General features: G+C 34.1%; 1 non-coding gene across 1 annotated transcript; it reads left to right on the forward strand.

Annotated features, from left to right (window-relative positions):
* The first annotated feature begins 8,609 nt into the window (after positions 1-8,609).
* On the forward strand, positions 8,610-8,730 carry LOC125123788 (small nucleolar RNA SNORD22). Its single transcript, XR_007134166.1, has one exon. It is a non-coding gene; the product is annotated as a small nucleolar RNA SNORD22 (small nucleolar RNA).
* The last annotated feature ends 427 nt before the right edge of the window (positions 8,731-9,157 follow it).

The following is a 9,157-nucleotide window of genomic DNA, read 5'->3' on the forward strand; positions in this document are numbered from 1 at the left end:
CCCCCAATGTCCTGGAACAGGGGGATGTCACATAGCTCCCTCTGGTCTAATAGGAACTAGACTCTAGACAGTCTTGATGCAAATCTCAAACCTACCGCTAAATCTAAATATCTGTTTCCTAATCTGCAATTGGAGCAATGACAGTACTTACGTGCTTTTCCTAAAGGCTGAGTTGATACACATAAAAGAGTTTCTGACACAGAGTAGGTGTTCAAAATCAGTAACTATTAGTAAAATTAGAAAATTTTACTTTCTGATTATTGCATTTATGAAATTTTGTTGCTCATATTATAAAAATGATTATTAAAACAGTTATTCATATTTTTCTAGTTTCCATAATCTCTTACACTTGTTATTTTGAATGATCAGGTATACATTTTTGGGAGGACAATATAAAATGTTAGAAACTAATTTACAATAGATTTTTGAATGACTTAAATGCTAATGTATGTCACTGAACATTTCCCTCTTTAGGGCAAAAATGTCACTTGTGGCCAAACATCATTCTATAGTAGACAAATCTTACTGAAACTTTCAAAACACAAAATAAAATTTTGACATCTTTAAAACTGTACATATGATAAATATAGCTGAATAAGTCTATTATTTGATTTATTTTCTAAAATTAAGTACACATTCATTTCTATATTTTTGGTATTTTGTACATGATAATTTATATTTTATAATTTAAAATGAAAACAATAATGGTAACAACTAATTCTTTGGTAGCACTTACTAGTTGCCAGATGCTAATTTACATTGTTTATGTACATTAGCTAATTTAATCTTTGTAATTAGCTTAAAAAGTTGAGTATATTATTATCCCCATTTTACACAGGAGGATATATTGAGGCAGGTAACTTGAATAACTTGCTTAAGACCACACAGCTAGTAACAGGAAGGTTAGGATATGACAAATTATTTTCATATATCATTACTATATATTTCTTCATACAGTTTACCATGAAAATTATAATATGCTCTACCAGAGTTTGTTTATCTAGTCATACATTTGTCTAGCTGTCTATCTCAATATCTCTAGCAACATTTCGTTCATTTATTATTTCAAATCATGGAATTTCAAAAACTGTTAAAATATTCTTGGCAGCACAAGAGCATATCTATTTTTATCTACAACCCTCTACAGTATTTTTGCAATATTTGAGTATAGTGGTAAATACATGCAGTGGTAAAGACACAAACATTAATGCTGACATAAAATATTGTAAAACCTACCTCCATAGGCTGCACAGCTTATGACGTTGACACTGGCAAAGATCTCAGCTAGGTCTAAATGTTTTAAATGAATAAAATAGTGGCGTTGAAGTTACACCAAGGCTGAAGGTAAAACATATGTTGCTAGAGTAAGTACTTAGGAATTTAGACCGCATTATGTGCAGTTGATTTCCCATAGCCTATGTCATAAACATTTAAGTGTTTCTCTGCAGTAAAAGTAAAAATTTCATTTAATTCTATGGATTCTTAAATGAGCCCTTTCTTTGATACAGCTCAAATACAGCCAAGTCCATTTTTCTTCTATGTATCCAGGAAAAAATGTTTATGAAAACACATACTAAGTGTGATAGGAATATTATTGCTATTTGAAATATGTGTGAATTACTAGATAATGTACATTTACATGAACAATAATACCTGAAAGAAGTAAAGGCAAGTGAAAATTATTTCCATCTTTTTGCCTTGCTTCTGAAAAGGAAAGAAAAAAATTGGCTTTTGATAACAACTCTATGAAGTGCACACAACAAATTTTAAAACCTAGTCTATTCTCAAATTTCACATAAAGATTTATAAACAAAATTACTTTAATGATTTCCATACTGGCACCCTGGTCTGCTACACTGTATTCAAGGAATACTATGGGATATTTTTAATTTTTGAGGGAAACCATGACATCTTCGGACACTCACAAAAAACTACTGCTAAGTTTTTATATTTAACTACTTAATAAATAGAGTTGTTAAGCATTTTTTTTTCTTAGCTTGGGGATGCTTTGAAATATTACAAAAACATTAAAGGGGCAGCATGGTCCAAGAAAATATCAGTACCTCTGTTTTTAAACATTTCCTATTTTTGTTACATTGGAATTTTACCTATAATGGAAATTATAGGGATAATTTGCTTATAGATTGCTAAGTCAGAATTTGCATGTGGAGAGTGAGAATTCATTTAAGGTAACAAGAATTTTAACAGGCTGTCTAAACATCATGCGCTATTTCCCAAACAGGTCTGTATCATTAGGGAAAAAGTAAAAAGAAATTAATTGGTTCTCTATAGTCTACCTGTTTATTTTCTGTCAATTAAGGGTAAGAGATCAGAAATTATTTTTCAACATTTCGCTTGTACAAGGTATTTATTAAAGTCCCTCCCCAATAGCTTCCATTATTTTTGTAGGCTAATCTTCCCTTTTCACATTTTTTGTTTGTGTATCTTGTAGTTTACATACCATGCATTTATCCAGATGTTTTGTTTTGAATTAATAGCTATTCTTCCAAAGAGAAAATACTTCTTATGGGATTTATTTTCATATTCAGCACTTGAGGAATAAACTAACCAAGTCTGTGACAGAACATAGAAACTAGACTAATATACCCTGTCAATGAAATTAAAAAATCATCATATCATCAGATCTCTCTCTAATTATAAAGATTTCTATGGAGAACCTAATGTTTCCTTGAAAAATATCATTTCCTCTTGTATTTTCAGTAAATCTCAGATGTATCCTTAGCTGCATATAATTATGTGACAAAGTATTTGAAACAGAATCCAGATGAATGAAGACTCCTAAAGCCTCACGATACAATAGCAAAGTGCTTAGAGGGTCCCCTATTATAACTACCATGATAACCCCTGTCTTTTAATGCTGAAATTCAGCTTTTTCAGAGTAGCTACTTTTCAGTTCCATAGGGTGAAACTCAATTTGTATCACTGGCTGCTGTGTTGTGAAGGAGAATTTCAATGCCCTGTTAAGTACTAAGTCTTCTTGTTAGTTTCTTTGCTTATTTGCAGAGTAATCTTTAGGCCGACATAATGACACTTGCCTTAAGATTTCCCTAACTGAACTTTTGCTTCCCTCCGGAAATGATGAGATTGGAAGGAAAAAACATATTTAGTATAAGACAAATGAATACAAAACAGAGCCAGGTCTTCTTTGCAACTAAGGATACATGGGGATCGTTATTGGAGAGTATGAATAGTATATCCAAGAGGAGATTTAAAACTTTCTTCATGAACCTGCTACCAAGTTCTGCTACTTGGTAAGAATAAAAATAACTAAAGAGAGAATGAGAATGAAATTTCTAGGAAGGACGGACAACATAGAGGATTTAGCTAATTAAAAATATCATAGTCTAGTTTATTTATAAGAATCAATTATTTTAAAAAATAATTAACAGAATTGAACAAAATAATATTTTAAGATAATAACCTGTTCTATGGAATCCACTTTAAAAAAAATTAAAGTAAAAAATAAATCCACACATAAATAAATGACAGAATGTTAACATCAATGCAATAAGCTGCATATATGAATATATATTTTTGGTTTAAAGGATAGTAGAGGAAACAAAAAGCTTTTGTTTTATATTTTACTCTTTGCTGTTCTGAGAATTTTTGAAGATGATTAATGATTTTAATGTCTTATGGCTTTTCATGGCAGTTTGATTTTGACTCATCTGTGTACTCACTTTAATCTCTCTCTATATATATATTTTTATAACATGCAAATATAAAATGATAATTGCATGTTATAAAAATATAACATCACATACAAAAGTTTCCTAGCTGAATTTATTTCTTAAAACTTTTTGTGTGGAGTTCCCATCGTGGCTCAGTGGTTAACGAATCCGACTAGGAACCATGAGGTTGCAGGTTTGATCCCTGGCCTTGGCCAGTGGCTTAAGGATCTGGCGATGACGTGAGCTGTGGTGTAGGTTCCAGACATGGCTCGGATCCCGCATTGCTGTGGCTCTGGTGTAGGCTGGTAGCTCCAGCTCCGATTTGACCCCTAGCCTGGGAACCTCCATATGCCACGGGAAAGGCCCAAGAAATGGCAAAAAAAAGACAAAAAAAAAGAGAAAGAAATCTTTGTCAAATGTTTGTTTATATAATCTTTTTCCTCTACTAAATACTTTTTTTTTCCTTTTCTTTTTAGGGCTGCACTTGTAGTTTATGGAAGTTCACAGGCTAGGGGTCGAACCAGAGCTGCAGTTGCTGGCCTATACCACAGTCACAGCAACATGGGATCCAAGCCACATCTGCAACCTACACCTCAGCTCATGGCAATGCCAGACTCTTAACCCAACTGAGCAAGGCCAGGGATTGAACCTGCATCCTCATGGGTACTAGTCAGATTCATTTCCACTGCACCACGACGGAACTTCCAATTCTATATGTATTTATTTTTTCCTTCCTTCCTTCCTTCCTTCCTTCCTTCCTTCCTTCCTTCTTTCTTTCTTTCTCTTCCTTCTTCCTTCCTTCCTTCCTTCCTTCCTTCCTTCCTTCCTTCCTTCCTTCCTTCCTTCCTTCCTTCCTTCCTTCCTTTCTTCTTCTTCTTTCTTCTTTCCTTTTTTTCTTTCTTTCTTCTTTTTCTTTCTTTCTTTTTTCTTTCTTTCTTCTTTCTTTCTTCTTTCTTCTTTCTTCTCTCTCCCTTTCCTTCCTTCCCTTCCTTCCTTCTTTTCCTTCCTTCCTTCCTTCTTTTCCTTCCTTCCTTCCTTCCGGCCTCACCCTAGCCGTGAAGAGGTTCCTGGCCCAGGGATCAAACCTGCATCACAGCAGCGACCCGAGCCACAACAGTGACAATGCCAGTTCCTTATAACCTGCTGAGCTACCAGGAGACTCCAATTTTCTTTTCTTTGTTGTAGCTACAATATAATACAACAACTGTTGTTTTTGTATGCTATTCCTTCTTTATGCTTGTTTTAGTTCAATAAAATTATTGCTTAAAGTCTGCCAGTGCTAAAAATAAACATGTTCTGACTATTTTTATCCTTTATTTGAAGAAGTAAAAATGTTTAAATGTAGTTCATCGATAATATTTGGCCTTCCCTATCCTAATCTTATAAATGTAAACCAGTTTTACGGAATTAATTTAATATTAAAATTTTTTCATACAAATTATTATCTAAAAATCATTTTATTTTTAAATCATAATCATATTGGTTATTAGACCATTACACTAACCCCTTTATTACCATGAAATTCCCTTCCTGAGTCTTGGGCATTGATTAATTTATTTTCTTTTGGAATTCCCATTGTGGCTCAGTGGTTAACAAATCCGACTAGGAACTATGGGTTGCGGGTTCGATCCCTGGCCTCGCTCACTGGGTTAAGGATCTGGCGTTGCCATGAGCTGTGGTGTAGGTCACAGACACAGCTTGGATCTGGCATTACTGTGGCTATGGCATAGGATAGCAGCTACAGCTCCAATTAGACCTCTAGCCTGGGAACGTCCATATGCCATGGTGCAGCTCTGAAAATACAAAAAAAAAAAAAAAAAATTATTTTCTTTTCTTTTTTTCCTTAAGGGCTGCATCTATGGCATATGGACATTCCCAGGCTAGAGGTTGAATGTGAGCTATAGCCACTGACCTATGCCACAGTTAACAATGCCAGATCCGAGCCATGTCTGAGACCTACACCACAGCCCACAGCAATGCCAGATCCTTAACCCACTGAGCAAGTCCAAAGATTGAACCTGCATCCTCATGGATGCTAGTCAGATTTATTTCCACTGAGCCGTGATGGGAACCCCCAATTAATATCTTAAATATCAATGTTTGTCCCATTGGTAAAGTCTACCTCATTGATTAATCCCCCTCAGAAAAAGAAGAAAGAACTATACTTCAATTATTTTCCACCACAGAAAACATAATAGGAGTTCAAATGACTTTAGTAATGACAGAATGATTATAGGCTATAGGCTACTAGCTTTTTTTTTTTTTTATCCTTGGAATTACATATACCCCACCATATATAATTATATTGTTTTCATTAATTCTGTCTAAAATTTGGTAAACAATTTTGATTAATTGCATCTCGCTTCTTTATTTCCCTCCCTCCCCCTTCTCTTTCCTCTCTCTCTTTTCTCTCCTTTCTCCCATCCTCATCACTCTGTCCTTATTCTAATTTATCTATGCAGTTCCTTCATACTCTGAATTTCTAATATTGTTTTTTAATGAGAAACCAAAGAACAATTTGTTTTTCTCCAACCAATAGTAATTCTGTAAAACCTGTAAATAAATGCTACTTTTCTAATTCAGTTTATATTTCTCATTATCTCTAAATTAATATTTTCCTGTGTCACCTTTTTATTTTGGCTCTCTTGCTATTATTTCATAGGAACTACTCCCATTTGCATCTTTTTCTTAGGAAACTAAGCAGATATTTCCATAAATATTCTATCAGAAGGTCATTGTAATGGTTGTGCTTTTTTGACTCTACCCAGTACTAGCATTTGGTGCATATACCGACAAGGTGGCTGAAAGCCTTTGAAATTGCAATGCCAGCTACTTCCTCACTCTCAGAGAAATACCTGGAAGTCATTTGGGTGGGGCTATACCTTACTTTAAATCTGACACTTAATATTTCCATGTACTACAAGTGTTCTGGGGGAATCTTCATTTTTCCTGCTCTGTCAGGTGATCTGACTTAACTAGGAAGTTAGAGTGTTTCTTTGAAAAGATCACATAACAGTATTAAAAACTACCCACACATGCATCCCAAATACTCATTTTCCAACTATGTTTCCTGTGTACTCTTCCTTTGCTCGAAGGTTAGGTGTTGAAAATAAAATCGAAATATTTTCTCCTATGTTTCTTATCTACAATCAAGACTTTGCTGGAGTTCCCGTCGTGGCACAGCGGAAACGAATCCGACTAGGAACTATAAGGTTGCAGGTTTGATCCCTGGCCTCGCTCAGTGGGTTAAGGATCCGGCATTGCCCTGAGCTGTGATGTAGGTCACATAAGCGGATCAAATCTGGGGTTGCTGTGGCTAGGGTGTAGGCCGGCGGGTATAGCTCTGATTAGACCCCTAGCCTGGGAACCTCCATATGCTGCAGGTGTGGCCCTAAAAAGACAAAAAAGAAAAAAAAAAGACTTTGTTCACACAGCATTATATCTGGATCTTACTAGAAATTTTTCTTGTTAATAAAGCAATTTTTTCTTAAAATTAGGTTTAGAAGAAGGGAATTAATAAGGCAGAAAAGTTAAGAACATGAATATTTAATTCAAGACTGTGTTCCTCCCTCCCTCCTTATCAACTGAAAACAAATACAATCTAGAGGTTTGCTAACTTCCGCAGAAAGATACTGTGGTGTAGTAAAGAGCACAAAATTTAGAATCGAAGAGACTTGGATTCTGGACTTGGCTCTGAATTTATTTTCTATATGAATTTGGATCAATAGCAAACCTTGATCATCTTCAATTTATTCCTTGTCTCTCTCACTGAACTGTGAATTTTACACTAGAAAATCATGTAAGTACTTAGCAGAGTACTTAACTCTCAATCAATCTGAGCTCTTACTAGCTAACACTGGTTCTATAATGTTGTGCATCTTTATATATATCTTAGCGGAATAATATTTGGAGAAGACTTGATCCCATGCCTAGTGAGTCACCATTTTAGGAGAGGAGTTAGGGGTCATGTATAATGACATGCTTTAATGCATTTCGATGTCATAATTCTTAGTGGTGGTCAAGTGATAGGATTTCACTAGAGACCAAATAAATTCAGTTGAGCATGAGTAAATGAGTCAAATTTTCTCCTTAAAGTAGAGGTAAACATGTGTAATATATTTCAAACAATCTTATATGAGCATTGAATTTCATAAATAGGTATTAAGTGATTAAGTTTTAATAATTAACAGGAGGAAATATAGAAGATCTAAAAAATATAAATATGCATCATACTCCACCACCAGTATTTTGAATTGGGGGTACATATGTGTGTGTGTGGGGGTGTGTATGTTGCTACAAACATGTGGGTAAGATATACATCTAGTCTGTTTAGTTGGCAAAAACTGAGAAACAGGTGTTAAAATGTTTAGGTTTTTGATGAGGAGGAATATTGAGAGGCATTAACTAAAATATGTATTATCTATCAAGAGAAAAACAACAGTAAATGCTCCAACTTAAATATAGTTCAATATGCTTCAAGGCTCCATGGATACATTTAATGTGAAGATAAAGATGTGAAACCATGTTCTACATGTCATATTTACAGAGATTTTATTTTTGCAATTAGGTGAATCAGTTGTGATTATTATAGGCTATATTGCCAGAGTTAACAGAAGACTGGATTATAATGGAATTAGTTTCTTTCAAGGCTTATGTTTGAAATCCCAGTAGCTATTGCCAAATATTATACTGTGCTATTTCAGATTGTTGATAAAGAAGCCATGTGGGTTGCATCTTTATCACAATCAGTGATAACTGTGAAGTAAGGTAACAATTCAAAAAACTTTTTTTTTTTTTACTGAAAATTAACTCTTGTTTAAGATGACTTTAATCTGCATATATACAGATATCTGCATGTGCACAGCAACATATACTAGTTTATATCTAAATATTAAGAATATAAAAACATTTTTTAAGTCCCAGGGAATATACAGTCACATGTCTTAACTCTCATCATGGTCCCAGAGCCTGTAAAAGTGAGCCCACAGGGCTGGCTTGGAGAAGAAAGGTTTGTTTCAGGATGAACTGTCTGAGAGATCATAAAGATCTCCAAACAGAGGATAGGAAGCAATAAACACTTTTTTCAAAATCAGTTGTATCTTTTCCCCGATCTCAAGAAAGAACAAATCACATGTAATGGAATCCTACTTTCAGAGGATATTAAAAAGGGAATTTTCAAGTAGTTTCTTGTAATATAGTTGTTCAAATTAGCATACAAACATTTTAGCCTTTCTAAATATAGTTTTAAATTTCAAAAAAAGATGAAGAACATATTGAAGGAGTATAGTGTTGTATTACATCTCTCTCTCCCCTCAAATACCTGTGAGAGTATATTTTCCTAGTTTATCTCATAATTTTATATCTAATTTCCTTTGCTACCACTCCAGTTTAGTTTAAACATATTTTCATAAAAGAAGTTTTTTGAATATTTGAATCTATCTATACCTTATGAAAATTAATGTCAA

Source organism: Phacochoerus africanus, chromosome 3 (genome assembly GCF_016906955.1).
Source record: "Phacochoerus africanus isolate WHEZ1 chromosome 3, ROS_Pafr_v1, whole genome shotgun sequence".
In the NCBI taxonomy this organism is placed as follows: domain Eukaryota; kingdom Metazoa; phylum Chordata; class Mammalia; order Artiodactyla; family Suidae; genus Phacochoerus; species Phacochoerus africanus.